Source organism: Euphorbia lathyris, chromosome 5, assembly GCF_963576675.1.
Source record: "Euphorbia lathyris chromosome 5, ddEupLath1.1, whole genome shotgun sequence".
Classification (NCBI taxonomy): Eukaryota; Viridiplantae; Streptophyta; class Magnoliopsida; order Malpighiales; family Euphorbiaceae; genus Euphorbia; species Euphorbia lathyris.
Genome location: NC_088914.1, coordinates 73,542,655 through 73,564,252, shown reverse-complemented (window position 1 = coordinate 73,564,252; position 21,598 = coordinate 73,542,655). Strand labels below are relative to the sequence as shown.

Genomic DNA, 21,598 nt, shown 5'->3' with positions numbered 1-21,598 from the left:
TGATGAAATTAAGAAAATTGAAGTTGCATTATTTGTGACAATAGTCAACATCAAATTTAATGGATCATATGTATACCTACTAGCTATCTATATGATGACCATATGGATTACCCTCTTTTTTTTTATAACAAAAATAGAAGGATATTAATATAACATAGAAATTAGCATACTTTATGATAATTGTGGTATATAAATTAGTGAAGTCAACTTGAGCATGAAAAGTAGTTCACCTAACTTATGAAAATTGCAATAGTACTATAGTCTATATATTGAAATAGTTTATTGGATCATTTGAGGAAGAGAATGTAGTATATTTCAAACGGTGGAAATGATAAGGACATCTTTTCGGTAAATCCAGACCCGAACAAAGAGCTGGTAATATCATAGGTCTAGCTTCGGCTACTCTTCAGTATGGTTGTTTCAGCCTTTCTGGAAGGCATCTTTTCGGTTTCGAGAGATGACTTTGGTCTTGAAGACAAGTGAACCCTTGATTACTTGCTCACCAATAAGACAAGATTAACGTGCTCACCAAGAGGATGTGGCTTACCTACTCAGTAAGGAGATAAGTCTGACATATCCGCCGATATTGTACTATTTACTATTGTGCCATGAACTCTTTTAACTCAACGCCTAATTACCCCATTAAGTTTATATCTTTAATTGTATGCATTTGTCCTTTTTTGTAATTTGCCATTTAAGTCTTGAGATGTTATAAATTCATCTCTTTCTTTGTAATCACTCAACTTTTATCAACTAAAAAACCATTATCTCCTCTTTGAAGTTTTGTTAAGATATTACACTTTCAACAATGAGGATTTCATCATTCTTACAGATTTAGTCTGTGAAATTTTGGGATTAACTCTTCTAGTTTAGCTAGAGAAGTAGAAACACTTTGTGGGTTTAAGATCAAAACCCTCTACTTCGACATTAATCTATATTAGGAAATGACAATGGGTAGAGTATCTGCAGGTAATGTCAATTTCAAACTCTTTCCCGTTTATTTTTTCATTATCCATACTCGTCCCATTACCCTAACGAGTATACTTCATGAATCCCATACCTGTCTCATTTAGATCATGAGTACCTATTGATACACTTATCCCATTAAGAATCAATACATAAAATAAAAAAAAATTACAAATTTAACAAAATTTTTTTTAATAAACTATCCATAGACAATTCACATACAAATTTAACTAATATTCCAAATTTAAAAATCCTAAATCAACCTTAATTAATAAAAATAAATTGCCTTAATGGTTAAAGTCAAATATATGACCGGTACCGGATAACAGATATCCAGTCAGGTATTCTTATACATATGATGGGTAATTTTTTTGAACTCATACTTATCCCATATCTTTTTATATAGGGTCATCAGATAGTTATTAGATATGGATATTTCTGCTGTAATTTAGGAATATAATTGATTTGTAATTATCATGTTCACACATATATCTTGTGTATATATATCACATTATCAATGAATGGAAAGGCAAGGATTCTACATTATCATGGTATCATGAGCCTAATTTCTTTCCTAAAAACTCTCTCCTAAAATTTCTCTCCCTAATCCCACCCAAATCTCTTCTTTCTCTCTTCCTCATTCTGCCGTTCTTCATCCCTAAAAACTCTACTGCCACCATGCCAAACAATGAACAAAACAATGGTGCCGCCGCCGCACCAACTCATCCGGCCCTCTCCATTATCAACATTACCTCCTTTATTCGTGATCCTCTCGAATCCGGTAAAGGCCTCTATACCACTTGGGCTGAACTTTTTAAAACACATGCCCGTGCTTTTCAAGTTCTTGATCATATCCTTCCTGAAACCGACGATAAATCGGAAACCTCTTCTTCGGTTATGAAAGCAAAGAATCCAGGTTTATGGTCTCGTGTTGATGCCATCGTGTTGCAATGGATTTATGGAACCATATCTTCAGACCTTCTCAACAGTATCATCGGACCAAATTTAACAGCCGCCGACGCTTGGAAACTCCTAGAACAACAATTCTCCGATAATAAAAATTCAAGAGCCCTTTATTTACAACAAGAACTGTCCAATGCTAGACTTGAAAATTTTGATGATATCTCTGCCTACTGCCAACATTTGAAGTCCCTCTCGGACCAATTAAGCAACGTCGGGGCTGCCGTATCCAACGATCGTCTCGTTCTTCAATTAATTTCGGGGCTCACTGACGCCTACGAGACAATCGGAACACAAATTCGCCACAATGACATTCTGCCCAATTTCACAAAGGCAAGGTCCATGTTATTATTGGAAGAATCTGCCCGTAAAAAATGCACAGCCGCCACCGTCGGATCTGAAATTGCCGCCGTTACTATCGCCCAACAGTCCCCGTCGAATCAAGCTCCTCCATATTCAAATCACGTTCGGCCTTCTTTCCCTCAAAATTCTGGCGCTGCTCGCGGTGGCCGGGGTTATTATCGCCGTGGCAGAGGCGGACGGGGCAGAGGCGGACGATGGCAGCAAAATAGCGGTCCTCGCTGGTCAGGGGCTGTTTCTTTACAGCAGCCATGGGGGTACGGGCCATGGACTGGACAGGCGCCCCAATGGGCCTATCCCCCATGTCCTTATCCTTCTTGGCCCAATTCTTCACATGGTGCAACTCATGGTGCAACTCGCGGGCCTGTTTTTAATAACAATTCTTCTGCAGTCCAGCCAGGCATATTGGGAGCCCATCCGCAGGCCCATCTGGCCCAGTATTACACTCCAACAAACATTGAGGCGGCTATGCACACCTTGACAATCACACCACCTGCAGAACCTTGGCATATGGACACCGGCGCCACTTCTCACATGAGCGGGGATGGAGGTAAACTCACATCTTATTTAAATAAGAGTCCTAACACGAGTATCGTAGTAGGTAATGGCACTTGTATTCCTGTTATCGGTCTTGGTAATGCATCCTTAAAAACAAACAACAAAACCCTAGAATTGAACAATGTTTTACATGCCCCTAGATTAATCAAAAACCTTATATCTGTGCGGAAATTTGCTATTGATAATAATGTGTCCGTTGAATTTGATCCTGTTGGTTTCTCTGTGAAGGACTTGCGCACGGGGATCCCTATTATGAGATGTAATAGCACCGGTGATTTATATCCAGTCACATCCTCCTCTTCAGAGTCTTCTTATGCTTTAAATGCTTCTGTTTTATCTCCTTCAGTTTGGCACAATAGATTGGGCCATCCTGGTCCTCAAATTTTAGACAATCTTCGAACTAATAATTTTATTTCTTGTCCTAAAAATGTTGATTTTTCTATTTGCAATTCTTGTGTGCTTGGGAAACATATTAAATTGCCTTTTTATGCTTCTAAAAATATGTCATCAATGCCGTTTGATATTATTCATAGTGATATATGGACATCTCCTGTTCTAAGTTCTAGTGGCTATAGATATTATGTTCTTTTCCTAGATGATTATTCTAATTTTCTGTGGACTTTTCCCTTAGCAAATAAATCTCAAGTTTTTTCTGTGTTCCTCACATTCCGAAATTACGTACGTACTCAATTTGAAAAAGATATCAAAACTTTTCAGTGTGATAATGGTGGTGAGTATAACAATAGTCATTTTCATGATTTTTTTAACAATAATGGTATGCAATTCCATTTTTCATGTCCACATACTTCCTCCCAAAACGGTAAATCTGAACGAACGATTCGAACAATCAATAATATAATTCGCACTCTTCTAACACATGCTTCTTGCTCTCATTCTTTCTGGCCTCATGCTCTTGCTCATGCGACCTATCTTTTAAATATTCTCCCTCACAAAAATCTTAGTCTTCTTTCACCGACTCAAATTCTCTACAATCGTACTCCTTCTTATACTCACTTACGCACTTTCGGTTGTCTTTGTTACCCACTTGTCCCTTCTTCCTCTAGAAATAAACTTCAACCTAGGTCCTCTCCATGTGTGTTTCTTGGATATCCATCCAATCATCGAGGCTATAAGTGTTACGACATCTCCGCGCGGAAAATAATTATATCTCGTCACGTTATTTTCAATGAAAGCAAATTTCCATTTTCCACTCAACATGTCTCGGCCTCCCCTCCCATTTCTTCTATTTCCAACTCACTTACACAAACAACCCAACCCATTATTCCCTTCCCCACTAATGCGTCCACTCCTAACCAAAGCCCAGTTTCACCACGGCCCAACAGTCCCAACCCATCTTCCCAAAACAGCCCAGCACTTCCCCCTTCTCCTCTCGACAGTCCCTTTCCTTCTCCAATTCAACACGGCCCAAACACAAATTCCCCACAACAGCTCACCTCCCCACAACAGCCCACTTCCCCGCCTTCTCCCGATCCTATACACGCCAACCCAACCCAACCGACTCACCCTATGACAACCCGAGCTAAACTTGGAATTTTCAAACCCCAAAGAAAGCTCAACTTACACACCACCACTATTTCTCCTATTCCTTCTAATCCCTCACTTGCTTTACAAGACCCTAATTGGAAACAAGCCATGACTGAAGAATATAAGGCTCTTATTGAAAATAAGACGTGGGTCCTCGTACCCCGTCCTTCTAATGCTAATGTTCTTCGTAGTTGGTGGATTCTCAGGCACAAATTTAATGCAGATGGATCTTTTGAAAGATACAAAGCAAGACTTGTTGGAAATGGGGCGAATCAACTTGTTGGGGTAGACTGTGGTGATACTTTCAGTCCAGTTGTTAAGCCAGCAACAATTCGAGCTGTATTAAGTATTGCACTTTCTAAAGGTTGGCCACTACATCAGCTGGATGTAAAAAATGCTTTTCTTCATGGGGATCTTCATGAGACTGTTTATATGCATCAACCACTGGGATTTCGGGATCCCAACTATCCAGATCATGTATGCCTTCTTCAAAAGTCTCTTTATGGTCTCAAACAGGCACCACGGGCGTGGTACCAACGGTTTGCCTCTTTCTTGTCTACCATGGGTTTTTCTCACAGTAAATCTGATCATTCACTGTTTGTCTTTCGTCGGGGAGCAGAGATGGCATATCTACTCTTATATGTGGATGACATCGTTCTAGCTACTTCTTCCACTGCTCTACGAGAGTCAATTATCAACAAATTGAGTTCCGAATTTGCTATGAAAGATCTTGGCCCATTGAGTTATTTTTTAGGGATATCTGTCACTCGGAGCGCCGGCTCTCTTTTTCTGTCTCAAAAGAAGTATGCTACTGAGATCATTTCTAAAGCCGGTCTTTCTTCAGCAAATTCCTGTACAACACCTGTTGACACTAAGCAAAAACTGAGTGCTTCATCTGGTTCTGCTTATCATGATCCATCTGAGTATCGAAGTTTAGCTGGTGCATTACAGTATTTGACTCTCACTCGCCCAGACATCAGTTATGCTGTTCAGCAAGTCTGTTTATTCATGCACGATCCCAAAACGTCTCATATGGCAGCTATCAAGCGGATTCTTCGATATGTTAAAGGAACCCTGGAGTTCGGACTTACATTCACAACCTCTTCACTAGATTCCTTGGTCTCCTATACAGATGCAGATTGGGGGGGATGTCCTGACACTCGACGTTCTACTTCAGGATATTGTGTTTTCCTTGGTGACAATCTTCTGTCTTGGTCTGCTAAGCGGCAACCCACTTTATCTCGTTCTAGTGCTGAAGCAGAGTATCGTGGTGTTGCTAATGTCGTATCTGAAACTTGCTGGATTAGAAATCTTCTTCTTGAACTTCATTGCCCTATTAGTAAATCCACCTTGGTATATTGTGACAATGTGAGTGCAGTTTACCTCACTGGTAATCCTGTACAACACCAACGTACCAAGCATATTGAGATGGATATACATTTTGTTCGAGAAAAGGTTGCTAAAGGAGAGGTTAGGGTACTTCATGTTCCTTCTCGTCATCAAATTGCAGATATTTTCACCAAAGGTCTACCACAAATTCTTTTCGACGACTTCCGCTCTAGTCTCAACGTTCGACCACCTCCCGTTTCGACTACGGGGGTGTATTAGATATGGATATTTCTGCTGTAATTTAGGAATATAATTGATTTGTAATTATCATGTTCACACATATATCTTGTGTATATATATCACATTATCAATGAATGGAAAGGCAAGGATTCTACATTATCAATAGTATCGGGTGTCCATGAGTATGATACAAGTTGTTATCATATGAAGTTGTTTGGTTTTTCCCATTTTTACACTCTCCATTGACTATAATTATACAAATTAAATCTAGCTAAATAAGATAATTAGTTATGGCATTCAATCTTGATAAAAGTGTGGAGCTATCTATTTAGGATTCGGATCCCCTCCTGTTTACCGAAAATAGAAGGGGATCTGTTTATTCAATATCAGCCCTTTGATTAAAATTAAGGGCTGAGATTTTTTTTTGGTAAACAAAGAAGGCGCGAGGTCCAAAGGAAAAGAAAAGAAACTAATAATGTGAAATTCTGCTAGTCATTACTCCTCTGCTATCATCAGCAAGAATGTCCTGGAAGCCTGCAGGGGACACATCAAACTCTAATGACCCAGGGGATAAAAACTTGCGAAGTTCGCCAGCCAGTCAGCAGCATGGTTGTCTTTTGTAAAGGAGTGAACAAAATGAACGGACCACTCTTTGTCTCTAATCTCCTAACATTGAATAATAAGACACGCATACGGGTGATGGAGTTCTAGTGTGCTTGTAAGGAGGTGAAGGGCAGCCTTTGAATCTGATTCCAAGATGACAATGGATTATACAATTGATTTAAAAACAGGAGGGGATCCGAATCTATTTATTTTCCTTGTCTTCTTGTTTGTCTATTGGATTATACAATGGTTTTTTATCTCGGAGCTTTCTCTCTCTAAAATTTCACTATCTGTCTCATAACCAAATAACACCTAAATAACCTCAAAACGAAAATTTTCAAGAATTAAAGTTTCTTAGAATATTATTAACTCTTCGAAATTTTTATTTTGAGACCATCAACGGTCGTTTTGAAGCGTTGAATGGCTATCGGTATTAAAAAGTGTAAAGTTCAGTGACTATAATATTAAAATGAATATAATTTAATGACTATGGTGTAATTTAGGCTTTTTAGTTTTAAGCTAAAAAAAAAACTAAAATAATTAATTAATTGGAAGAGGATGAGTGAGGAGGGTGCAGTAATTGTTTTTAATTTAAACTGTGACTGTTATTTTTTAATTTTATCTTAAAAAAACTAATTAATTATAGTTAATTAATCTCAGTGTTTAATTTTAATCAAAGGGCTGATATTGAATAAACAGATTTCTCCTGTTTTTGGTGAACAAGAGGGGATCCGAATCCATTTATTTTGTGTTTCTATTTCATTTGGGGATGATGTTTACATTACTTTAAATTTCATCAATCATCTAAGCTTATTAGACTTACTCACTACCAATTCATGTAGTCATTTATGCTCAATGTAAACACCAATGTAAACGTTTGAATTGGAGTATCTTTTAATTTTATTTTCTTTAAAACTATATCACACATTTGAAAACATTTTCCAAATTGTAAAAATTATTATGCTAGAAGTAGATAAAAATTAACCAAATTTGATTGTAAGTATCTAACTGGCTTGTCGGTTAAGATTTTAGTGGGTATAATTAGTGACACGAGACGATGATATCGAATTCAAGTAGGCTCGACCTAGTTCGAGAATTGAAGAGATCAAGCTCGATTCATATTTGAAGCTCGTCGAGCCTGAAATTTTAAGCTTAGTTTGAACTCGAGATAAGTTAGGCTCGAGCTCGAAGCTCAATGAGCCTATAATTTTAGGCTCGGTTCAAACTTGAGATGGGCTCGACTTGGGAAAAGCTTGCAAGCCGCGCGATTTTAATTTATAAAGTTACAGCTTTTTATTATCTAATTTCAGCCTTCATTACAAGGAAACATTAAATTTAACATATAATTAACAATATATTTAAACAAAATTATATATAATTGTTAACAAATTCAAATTTAATATATAGCCTATAAGTTTTAAGTTTACAACAAATTTAGCATGTAAAATAAAATTGACAAAAGTTAAAAAAGCGTAGGAAGAAAATTGGGAAGAAAATCCGATGTTCCTATTTTAGTGTTTTTTTCCATATCTCTCTCCTAAAAAGTGGTCATTGTATTGTATGAGTCTTTTTGGCTCACAAAAATATATTATTTTAATTAAGTGGAGACCATTTTTTTTTTGAAATATGTATGGAAGGAGACACTCAAATGGAAACATCATATTTTCTTCTATAAAATTAATAGGAATAAAATTGAATACATTTTTAAACCGTAACTTTTTTATTGTAAAAAGTTAAAAAGTTAGGAATGAAATTGCTATACGACCTTAATTAAAAATAAAACCAAAAACTTAATTAAGGTCTAGATCAATTTGAGTGATTTTTTCGATCTAAAACAAATTGAATGTTTTTATACATCGTAATTAAAAAATCAATCGAGCTTGTTTGTGACCTTTCGAGTCGAACCAAAAAAAGTTCAGGTTGGCTCAAGAATTTCTCAAACCAATCCCAAATGTAAATCGAGTTCTATCCAGCTAGCTTTGACAGTGCCAAGCTCGAACCACCCTGACTCATTAACATAGAGTTTAATGTACAATATTGAAAAATTAAAAAAATAATACGAGGAACTTCAAGATATACACCATGGATACGTGATGTTGGAGATAGTTTAATTAGGCCCCATTCAAATAGGCCCACAATAGGAATCCTAATGGCCCGCAGAAACACGATCAAATTGACAATTCATGAGGACAAAGGTTGCATTTTTTTAAAGGCATTAGAAGATAATAAATCCAAATATAAAAATGGAATAGTGTTAGGATTTTGGATCTGTTGTTGATGATAATAAGTTTCATGTGCAAAATTAAAAATTAATAATGCAATCATAAGAATGAGATGTTTATGTGGATGTAGAGAAAATTATCTAAATCTTCATTTTGGTGTGTTGATTATTCTAGTTTAACAATGGTTTCGTCTAGTTTAATCGTAGTTTTTTTTAAAACAAGTTGATGAATATATTTAAGGAGTTCATAGACCGGCATATAAGCAAAATTAGAATCTCTGTGATCCTTGAGAAGGGGGCGCAATTCTCATCCTAAGTCTATGAAAGGTGTTTAGTTGCTGCTTTTCGATCTTCTGTTTGTCTTTTCATTTTGAAAATGAGAGTTTTAAGTATTTAGTTACATACCTCTTGTTTGCCTTTTGTATCTAAAAAATAGCATTTTTTATAAAAGCATGAACCTCTGCTTTTTGAAAAAGCAGCATTTTCAAACAGCAAACCGGAACAGGAAACAACAAACAACAGGTAAAACAAACGGGCTATATATTAAAAATAATTGCTATATTTATATCTCATGTGTTAAAAATTGTAAAATGCAGTAAAAATTTAACAAATTATTTAGTTTACATTTAAAATAGGTTAAATGTCACCTATAAAAATAATTCAGAGATAAATGTTTTATAAAATAACAGTACCGATTATAAATGATAAGATTTTGGATATCACAAGAGGTCAAATAGGCCTTTATTCCTAAGCATAAATAAAAACATGTAATATTTAGGTTATTAATTACTTCTTTTAGTCATTAAGAGTACCTCCGGCATTTCAAACAAAAAAAAGAGTACCTCCAGTACCCAATATTTACGTGGATAAATAAGAAATTAATTTTATTTTCTTATTAATCCATATATTAAGTCTATATAGAAAAAAATTACAAAATTACTATGTTTTAGACTTGTTTATGGGTCGGACCTATCGGTTTTTTAGGTAAAGATGCTCTGTCCAAACCCAGCTCAGCCCACTATTAATTTAGGCGGGTTCGGGCCGGCCTAAGCTCGGGTTTAAAAATCAAATCCCAAGCATAACCCATATAAACTCACCTATATATATATATATATATATATATATATATATATATATATATATATATATATATATATATATATAATTGTTAATTATAAAAAATAAATCTTATACTTAAAAATAAATATTTAATATATAAATATATAAATTTATTAATTAATATTAATAGGTGGACCGGGCTGGACCGACCCGTGTTATTTTTATTAATTCCAAGCCCTCCCGAAAAATAGACGGACTTTAATGGGCCTGGACCTAATATCAATTTTTCATTGTCCAAGCCCGGTCCAAGGGACACGGACCTGGACGGGCTTGGCAGGTACCCGGATCCATGGACAGGTCTACTATATTTACATCCCATGTGTCAAAATTTGTGTCATGTGGCAAAATTTAACAATCAATTAGTTTTCTATTTAAAATGGGTTAAATGTCACATGTAAAATAACATGTAAAATAGAAATAAATGTTACCAAATAATACCACAGAAGACAAATGATAAGATTTTGGATACCACAAAGAATCAAATAGGCATTTATTCCTAAGCCTAAATAAAAACATGTGATCTTGATGTTATTAATTACTCATCCCAATCACTAACACTATCTCTAATGCAAGCAACATCAAACATTGCTAAAATTTAATATATTATCTTAAAATATAATATTTTGTTTTTTTTTCTCATTCACATCTGTTGTCAATTTTTATTTAAAAAAAATGCTCAAATATATGAAACTCCAAAAGTTACCACTATGATCCCACCAATCATTATTGTATTATTTAAAATTGTATTTTTTTATTACACAAAATAGATGGTAAAAGTGTCAAAATGTGACAACATTGCGATACAAAAAACAAGCGTCTATTATCTTTCAAATACATGACACTACTCCAAACATTATCTACTTCACCAAACACTCTCTTCTAGAAATGGTCTAATAGATATATTTTAGGATCATTAATTAGCATAAGGGTCAAATTTATCATTAATGTTTTAGAAAAAGTGCATATTCAGTCCTAACATATTAAATGATACAAATTTAACCCTAATATTTTTAAGTAAGATCAGTTTTAGGCCTATGTTGCCGAAAATTTCAAATGATTGGTTTGACTGTTATTCAATTGTTACTTCAGACCTTCCAAACATCAATTATGTATAAAATATTTAGTGTGTTACTAACACAATTACGAAAAACTTGTTAAAATGCTAATAAGTAATTATGTTACATATAAGTTAATTACAAATTGTTTGTCAAAGTGTCTAAATATATTTACTGTGTTACTAATATAGTTATAAATAACCAACAAAAAAAATGTACGAAATTGTTTCAGTTTATCCACAAACTTGTTTATGTCTGATATGACAGTTAACAGTTAAACCAACAATTTCATATTTTTGGTAACGCGCAGCTAAAATTGATCTTCTTTCGAAATGTTAAGGTTAAATTTATAATATTTTAGACGTTATGGCTAAATTTGTAATTTTTCTAAAACTTAAGGATTAAATTTGACCATTATCCCTTCTTAACTAGTCTTTTTTTATGACGTTTATTAACAATGCATGTAAAAAAAAAATCAAATTTGTGCTTATTCATGGTCAGAAGTACTAATAATATTATATAAATAATTATAAAGGCTCGTTTGGTTTAACTGATGTTTGTTGTTGTTATTTACTGTTGAAAAAAACTGTTTTCCAAAAAGTAGAGATTTCAATACTTTTGTAAAAAATTCTATTTTTCTGCTATAAAAGCTAACAAGAGGTGTCTAACTAAACATCTAAAACTCTATTTTTTAAAGTGAAAATGCAAATAAGAGGAAAAAAGTAGTTAACCAAACACCCCTAAAATATATTCCCTCCACTTTTTAGTATATGTCGTTTAAGAATGTTCACTAAGATCATTAAAAATATTGATTACACTATTAAATTGATTAATTTACCTTAATATTAATATTGATCTCCTAAAACTCTGTTTTATATATAAAATGTCCTCTTTCTTTTAATTATTATGGCTTAATTAGAATTGTTTGTATTAATTACTCAACATCTCTCTTATCATAAATAATGGTATATTAGAAAAAAGGTTATAAAAAATGCACTTGTAATACCAAATAACATAAAAGACTTAAACTGAAAATTCTAAAACGGACATCTATTTGATTTCAAAGGGAGTAATATTAAAAAAAAAAGAAGAAGAATTTGTGTATAGAAAGTAGGGTTGTAATCGAGCTGGACCAACTTTTGGCATTACTCAATCTCGACTCAATAGAAAATTAACAAGCTCGAGCTTGATCCATTAAGAAAACTAATTGTTCACGAGATGCTCATGAATAACTCGTTAATTATGTTCATTAACTTTTCTTGCGACAACTCGTTAATTTTGTTCATTATTTTGCTCGTTAACAACTTATTAATTACGTTTATAAACAAGCTTACAAGCAAAACTCGTGAACAAAACTACATACTTTTAGATTTCTCTCTTCATAAAATATTATAATACTATTATTAAAAAAATCGAACTGAGCTTGGTCACGACCATGTTCATGAGCTTGTTCACGAATCTATAACCGAGTGATGTCACTTAATCTGTAGAATATCACCATCACGTTGAACAAATCTGAATATAATGAACAAACGATCAACTGAAATCCGACGTCTCCTCTCTGATGCCTAAGTCAGTAAGATACTTGGAGAAAGTAATGAAACTTGAAAGCAAAGTGTTCGGTAGAAATTATTACGAACCTTGTGATATCTCCAGATGAGCTATTTTATAGAGAGTTGAAATATACTTGTTAGTGAGCAACCTTACAAAATGTAAGTGATTGATTGGCCCACGCATAATGCTCCTTTTCTCTTTTCCATATTTTACGATGCAACATCGAGATTAGGAGCGTATCTTTGAAATCCGATGTCATCATTGGTCCACATGTCTAGTTAGTTATGTCTTTTGCTTAATGTATCTCATTGGCACACGTATCCGAGCCCAAACCCAAATTCTATATGATATTGATGAGCATGTTCATGAAGTTTCGAACCGAGTTTTATCGTGTTCAATCTCGTCTCATTTACGAACCAAACCTCAAACTCGTGCTCAACCCCGGCTTTTTTATAAATCGAGTCAAATATGGTCAAACTTTTATCAAACTAAACATCAAGATGTTCATGAGTGGCTCGGCCCATTTACACCCTTAATATAAAGTAGAGTTTTATGAGACAACTATTTTAAGATCAAATTAATTATTTTTATAGTCTAATTAAAATATTTTATTAGTTTTGATTATGTATATTAAACATTTGAGGGAGCACTTTGTATGCACTATATATATTTATATTAGTCAAATGTTTTTTTTTTTTGTATTTTTATAAAAGTAATGAATAAATAAAAGAAGAATGTTGAAAGACAAATTCATTTTAATTTCTTGCTGTTTCAAGAAACACAAATTGGTAAGCTATAAATGAAGAAGTTATTTATTTAGGAAAGAAAATAAGAGACAGCGAAGAAAGCGTACGGCATATGGTAGTGGCAGAGAAGACCTTTCCCCATACTTACTTCTTAGCTGTCCCTTTTGTACTCTTTTTGCCTCCTTCCCATGCCGTTTTCCTCGTGAATTACATCCCACTATCCTTATTATGCTTAATTTTTTTCCTTTTTATTTTTTATTTTCATATTATTTGATTAATAATACTATTATTTTTACTAACAATTTATTTGTATAATTTTTGTTGTTTTATATTGATTTTAAATACATCTTTATTATCGTAAATTTACCAAACACTGTTTATCTATCCGTTGACTGAAAAAGCTAATTCTAATAGTTGCAATTTAACAACCGAATACATAAGCTAGGTTTAAGGGAAACAGGGAGCAGAATAGGGTGGCAGATCGCCTTGCTGCTGAGGGCTATGAGAGGATGTTGGGAGTATCAACCTTCTCTTCTCCTCCGGACTTCCTTTTTTCGCTGCTGTCGGATGATCGGTTGGGGGTTAGCTTTCCTAGACTAATCCCGGGTTAGTTGTTGCGTTTTGTTTTTTTGTTTTTTCTTTCCATTTCCTACAAAAAAAAATAATAGAATAATTCGATATACGCTATTCCTATTTGATTTTCTATTAGATAAACAGATTATTAGTACATGTGTCTTATCCTATTAGACTAGTGAGTCGTCACATATATTTTAAGCTTTTTCTTTATAAGCTTAAAGAACCCAAATCAAGCATCATGTAACAATGTTTCCAATTCTCGAATAGACAGTTGATCTCACAAGCTATATATACGTGTATATCTAGTCATTTACATGGATGTACATGGAAGTTCATGTGCATTTGAGACACGACATGAGATACTAATAGACGAATCTAGGTATAACTAATTTTCAGACTTAAATAATCATCATTGTAATTCTAGATTATCTAGTGTGATGTTTTGATGCTATTATCGAACATGATCCACTATCACTAGGTGTGTCTTGTGTACTAATTGGGCATCATATAAAATAATCGTAAGATAGTTGAATGATAGATTAACATTCATCACTTTTGTGAGATGAGAGATATATCTCATGCAACTTGTAGCAGAATTGTTCTAAATACTTATATGGTGATAGATTAAAAGTTGAAATAGTAGTTTCATGGGCTATCTAGTTTGAACAGCTACAAGTAAACAAATGTCTCTGTATATATATGACCTAATAGATTCCATGCTCACGATTCGTTTAGATATAGTTGATAAAGATTCGAATTATATTGAATATATGCATCGAACGATAAAATGTCAAATCAACTTGACTCCTAATGGCTCTAGGGGAATGGAGTATTGCCACACCCGATCCAAAACAAAATTGGATATGACGGTGAGACATCACCACATATGTATATGAGTCAGAAGCATATATACATGTATATATTAGGATGAGTGTGCACCGAATTGAGTGCTTCAAGATCCCAATTATTTGTATCATAATTAGAATTTCTTGGAGATGCCTACAAGCTATCAAGTAGTACTGCTGCTTCTGTAGTTTAACAGGAGATGAACCGGAGACATTTAGAACCCATATGCACATCAACCCGTGCTTTTTCCATGGAATTGCTACGAGTTGAGGCATTTTGAACCATATTGGTTAAATTGCTCTCAATGAAAACCTGAATAAAATTTGACCTTAATTTAAATATAGCAGCAGCCATATTTTCTCACATGTGTGACCAGGGCATAGAGAGGCAAAGTCAAATAACTACATAGGACATGTATAATGATCATTCAGAGGAATTGGTTTCTCTGAATCAAGGGAGAGTTCGGGGAAATAGATCCTCTTGTTCGTAGCTCGAAGACGAGGACGAAAGCCATAATTGCGAAGATGAAATGGAAACAAATGCCAATTTGAATCCTTCAAAGAGAGATATTAGAAGAAAGAGAAAGATTGAGAGAGAACTAGATTATGTGAGAGAGAAATTCAACATTTTTGGAATTAATTAAGGAGCAAAGTAGTTTTTTTAGGTTGACTAGTGTATATAATGGGTTCCAATTATTTATTAAAAATGGTCAAACTCGTGTTGACCGGTCACTTACTGGTTAAAGGTACTTAATTATCAAGTATCGTTAGTTCAAGTATATTTTTGGAATAAAATTAAATTCAGGTACCAAAATATGGATTGAGATAAAATTCAGGTACATTTGATGTAATTTACCCTTATTATATGCAACATTTTATAAGTTTTGTTTTAGCTAATTAAAAGTTTATTCAAAAAATTTGTAACTATTCTTTCCGTGTCAATTCTGTTTTTAACGGGTTGATCCAAACACGATCTAAAAATCGTCATGTCATTTCAAAGTTGACTCGAAAATGACCCATTACCTACTAATCTTAATCCAAACACTAAAATTATGTGTTCATTACGTGTTGTGTAATCGAGTATTGTGTAATTTTTCCCCCTCTAATGAGAGGTTTTGAAGTAGAGAGAAATGAAGAGAGAGAGGAGTGAAGTTGATCATGTTCTAAAGGAGTGCTACAGATTCAACATTTAAAAACATTTATCTGACAATGAAAATTATTAGCTATACTTTTTCTTTTTTTTTTGAAAAACTATACTTTTTCTATTTGTTGTTAAATGTAATACTTGATAAATGTTACTTTATCTAATTGTTAAGTTAAATAAAGCAACGTTTAGAGAGAGTGGGGTGGCTCGAAAAGGGCATGAATGAATTTTTTGTGTTATGGCACAGCTGAATTTTTGTTGTTCCCCATCACGTGGAAAAAAAGAAACAAATTACATATTTGAATTTAATTAAGAATAAGTAATTTTTTTTGCTACGAAATAGATTACCGTGCCATAAGTATTTTAATGTCACAAGTTAAAAATTTTTGTGGCATATATAGAATTAGCTACGAAAAAATTTATTGTGGAAAACTATGTTTATGTTTACTACAGAAAAAAATTACCCGTAACATAAATATAACAAGATATTATAAGTTTGTAGTAGAGTTTGTTTTTCCCGTGGCTAAATGAAAATATGTCACAAATTTTGAATTTCCATAGCATGATTCATGGCACAAGTGATGATTTCTTGTAGTAAACAAGCATTAAGAATCATAAATTAGTTCTCAAATATGAATAAAAGACATTTGATTTAAATTAAAAGATAAAAACTATATAAATATGGTTAAGATCCATCATAGCTCTAGTATGGTATTTAGTTCATATTCAAATTAAAATAACAACAAAATATGGATTAAGATCTTAGATTTAAATTAAGAATCGTAAATTAGTTCTCAAATTTAGATAAAAGAACATATATTTAAATTAAAAGATAAAAATCTATATACAAAAGGTTAAGATCTATTATAGCTTTAGTAAGGTATTTATTTCATATCCAAACTAAAATAAATAACACAGATGGTGATGATAGAGGTTATGGTGGATAAAGATAAACACCTAGTAGAAAAAACCTTGAATAGGTGAAAGTTGATGAAAGCAAGTGAAAACCGATGAAAACATGGGAAATTAAGAAAGTAAAAACAAAAATTTTCAAATTGACTTTTTGCAACTCGTCTTTTTACAACTACTCTAATGGAAATGAAAACTCTTTGAAAATCTGGATAGTTTCCTATTACAAGTTTATTTTAGTGCTTCCCTCGGCTTTATATTTATAGATGAATTATTTTCTTCCAAACAAATTTTAGTTAACTTCCAAAAAGCCACTAGCATTCAATTGTGATCCATTTTATTACAACTAGCGGCTCATTCAAAAGCTCAATAATATCTTTTGCTCTCTCATTCAAAATTGTGGAAGATTGGAAGTGGTTGTGGGATTAACACTACAAAAAATCCTTGTTTATGTGATAACTATTTAACTGTCACATAAATTGTTGTAATAAAAAGCATATTATTTGTGATAATAATTTTTTAATTATCACGAAAATAAATTCTGTGACAATGTTTATAAAATTATCACATATGGATAAATGAATTTGTAACAATAAATCTTTACTTGTAACTTAAATTTAAAATTGAGAATTACAATTGCAACGATAAATATAACAAATGTTACAACACATTTATAATTGTTACAAATATTTATTTTGTGACTAGTTAAAAGAAATTATCACAAATAATTTATTACTTTTGTAACAATTAATTTTAGTTGTAACTATAATAATTTTGTTATATTTTATAGTTGTAACAAAACCAATTAAAATGTGTGACAATAAAATTATACTTGCCATTGAATTTAATTATGTGACTATCTAATATAATTGTCACAAATTATTTAAAGTATGTGACAATATACTAATAATTGTCACATAAGTTTTTATTTTATATTAATTAAAAAAATAACATTAAAAAATTTAATACACAAATTATATTTTATATTTACATCTTAAGTTTTCTCAAATATTAAAAACTTTAATTTCATTAAAATTCTACCTATTTTTATTATTTTAGTTAATTCTTATTTTTTTGTTTCCTCCAATAGTTTTCCTCCTTTTTTAACCATGCATCACGTTGTGTACAAGAAGTCTAGAGTTAATAGAACTCTTCTATTTGATTGTATATGTGACAATTTTAATTGTAATAAATATTTGTTTTTTTTTTGTGGCAACTAAGTAAGACTGTCACACGATTTTAGGATTAATTATTACATAATTTGTGACAACATACCACGTTTGTGACAATATTCACTACAAGAAAAACTGTAATTACCAACCAAAAATCTGGTTGCGAAATCGGTCTCTAACACGTTTTTGCAACCAGATTTGTATCTTTAGCAACCAAAATGAATCGGTTGGTAATTGCTAGGTTGCTAAATTTTTGAAACCAAATCTAGCTTTAAGGTAGCAAAGTTTGCAACCACTTTATTGGTTGTTAAGTTGGTGGCAAAGTTACAAACCGTTTTTTTACAACCATTATTTGGTTTCAATATCCAACTTCAGATTTGTATGTCAATGTTGTTAGAACCTAGCTTTTGGTTGCAAAGAATCCGGTTGCAAATTTCACCGACGACTTTTCAACCAAAGTTTTTGGACGGAAAGTTGACAGCTCACTTCATCAACCAACATTATACCTTCGGATTAGTGACGACATTGTTTTGAATTCTGGACAGCTTTTTTATATATATACTTTTTCCATGATAAAACAAACAATATAATTACTAAAACAGACAATATAATTAATAAACAAAAGAACATTTCAAATAAACAATTAAAATTATACACATATTCTTAAGGTCTCATAATAATAAACTAGTCAAGTCATACATTCATGGCATATACTATAATCACCAAAATGAGCATATATAACTCTGTACAACTCTAATATCAAATTAGGGTGGGGATCATGGGTTCGATATCCATCCTCTTTCAAAAAAACAATCTATCCTCTCCAAGTTGTAAAGTCGATCCCTCTTTCAAAAAAAATCTATCCTCTCCAAGTTGTAAAGTCGATCAAAAGTGATTTGGATTTGCCTTAAAGATGGACCAATTTGTGTCTCTATATCTATCGATCGTCCTCGAAGCTCGTTAACCTCATACATTAACACGCAAATGCAAACCTTGAAGCGATTGATCCTTCCGTTGATGACGTTCATCTATGCGCTTTGGATGCTCTATAAAAATGAGTCCACTCTTGAAATCATTAAGCATATCCTGTATAGACTGAAGATGAGTTTGTGTATTAGCATAAGAGGTAACTAAATAGTTAACTTTGGGACCTAAAGATGAAGAGTTACTCTTGTATTTCTAGGAAGAAACATACAGTCCCGGTAATAATGAGATGCAACTGAAACGACATACTGTCCCGACTTACGGTCTACTAAGTTTAAAGTAGCAATTTAGTTTTACAAAGATACTGTCAGGCAGGGTGTATAACATTAACAAACCAATCAAATTCATGAAAGGAAGTATCGTATAGCAGTGACCAATAAGACCGTGATTTAGAAGACTTATAAAGCAGTGCATATAAAATCAACTGTGTTTTAAACTTTCATGAAACATATGTAATATTTCAACACATAGCAGTCATCATAAACAGATTCTTCATTTTAGTCACAATGAAATGATTTTGGCACCACAGCAGCCTACCTGGACCTAAGTTGCATATGTGATGAATCATAATATTGAAGTTGTGTGTGCCAGAAAGTTGAAGAAACTTAGCATACCACAGCTTATAAAATAATCCTCCACGTGCTACAAGTGAAGGTTTGATGTCAGAGTTCTTATACAAATCATTGATGATCTTTTTAAGACTGATTACATCTCTCCCGTACAGTTCAGCACTGGCACTTGCACTAACTCCACTTCCACTTAACTCGTTACCTTCCATAACAAAGGGAATACATAAGATAAGGTGTGCAAGCGATGCCTTTTAAGCAAAAAAAAAAAAAAAAAAAAAAGACTTTGTACAAGGCTTACACCAAATTCCCATCAATCTATCTTATCTCCCTTTTTGATGGTGTAGTTCCTAAAAGCAGGGGCATTACTAGAATCACATGCTCCTGCCCAAAAACCCTTCCTGATCTGATGCATCCCATGGAGGGCATTCAAACTAAATGTCATATCTGCCATGCACATTCAAAATATGTGTTAATGAAACTTAAATATGCAATTCAATTAAGGAAAACACAAGTAGTAAGGGGATGCCAATTTCAACTTCTCATGGGATATGGGGAGTCGTTGATAAATTGTGTAAATATATATCAACTCCCCTAAAGTATATTCATAATTGTGTAAATACCTATCAACTCCACTTAAGTAATACCCAGTTGAAACTTGAAAGCCATCCGCAATAGTAAAATACATGACCTGAATTCAAATAGACAAGTTTTAAGTGCCAGTTGCCTTAAAAAGAAGCATCCAAAAATATCATGGATAAGAGAATTAAAGCTGAACACATAATCAAGAAAACAACAAAACCTATACATCAATCTCTACACTTCTATAACTCCATAGTGCCTATTTTATTTATTTTCATTAAGTTTGCAAGATGGTTTATTGACTCCTGGTTGTTATAGGGGGTTCAAAATCCTATCTCCATAGTGCATTAACTTATTTCTCACTAATTCTGGCGTTTCTAATGTAGGCATATATGATACGCATGACACATCCATCCATTTACTACCAGAAATAAAACTTCTTTCTAGTAAGATACAGCTCAAATGAGTATCAAAATTAACCCTAAATCAAGGCTTAAGTACAATGTAGTTCCAATTTGACTGAAATAATACTAACCAACAGTGAAGCAATGGAAGAAATTAAAAAAAAATCACATTAGGATGTTGCTGCATAACAGACTATTTTGAAAAATCTCACCATTAACCAAAAGCCTCCAGATATTCGCCAACAAATAAAAACCCCACCATTGACCAATTGCAATTCAGAAGTCCACTCTTGGTGAAAACCCCCAATTTTCTGCAACCTAAAACACAATAATCTACCTTTATAAGAGAAACCAGAATGGAAACAGAGGCTAACTCAGAACCATAATGTATAATTTTTCTATAAAATTAAGATGAAAAGTGAATGAAGATTTTGAGCTAAACAGAGGAAGATAAACAAGCTCAAGCAGAGGTAAAGTTCGAATTAAGAACTTCAATATTTCTACTGGATTTTTGAACGCTAATTTAAGACAGATGTATAAATAAAAAATATAAAGATAACCCACCTTATAGCAGTTACGAGTTCAGTTGACGTGACTGGTGGAAAACTGAGACGATTCACGATCCGTGAGAGATGGAGAACTGGGGAAGAGGGTTACGGCGATCGGCGAGAGATAGAAAAACTGAGGTGAAGAGTTTTACTGCAGTCGGCAAGAGATGGATAACTGAGATAAAGAGGATTTGGCGGTCGACCAGAGATGGAGGATTGAAGAAGACAGTGGAAGCAAAAATGGAAAACTGAGGAAGAAGGAAGAAAACAGTTCGATGGAGGCGGAAATGAGATAAGAAAAACTGTATAAAACCCTAAAACATTACTTTACTCTTTTATATACCAAATTATAAAATAATATTATTTTTTTTTTAATAATTTGTACTGGGTACACAGAGTAAATAATTAGAAATATTAGCAAGTGTTATAATATTATTTAACTTAAATATATCAAATTATTTTTTGTTTTTTTTAAATATCAAATTATAATTACAGTATTAAATATAAACAATATTATTACTTAAAATTATATAGTTTTGATTTAAAAACCTACAAAAAAAAAATAAACGTTTTTCTTTCATGAGTTTTTTTTGAGCCAAACTTGATCGAACT

At 32.9% G+C, this 21,598-nt stretch overlaps 1 long non-coding RNA gene across 2 annotated transcripts; it reads right to left on the bottom strand.

Moving 5' to 3' along the window:
* Nucleotides 1-18,510: 18,510 nt before the first annotated feature.
* Nucleotides 18,511-21,284, bottom strand: LOC136228785 (uncharacterized). 2 transcript variants are annotated; one of them, XR_010688844.1, is made up of 6 exons: nucleotides 21,003-21,284; nucleotides 20,651-20,756; nucleotides 20,076-20,143; nucleotides 19,754-19,899; nucleotides 19,424-19,657; nucleotides 18,511-18,997 (listed from the first exon to the last, which is right to left on the bottom strand). It is a non-coding gene; the product is annotated as an uncharacterized lncRNA (long non-coding RNA). The 2 variants fall into 2 exon arrangements; XR_010688843.1 differs by having other exon boundaries at nucleotides 19,501-19,657.
* Between the last annotated feature and the right edge of the window lie 314 nt (nucleotides 21,285-21,598).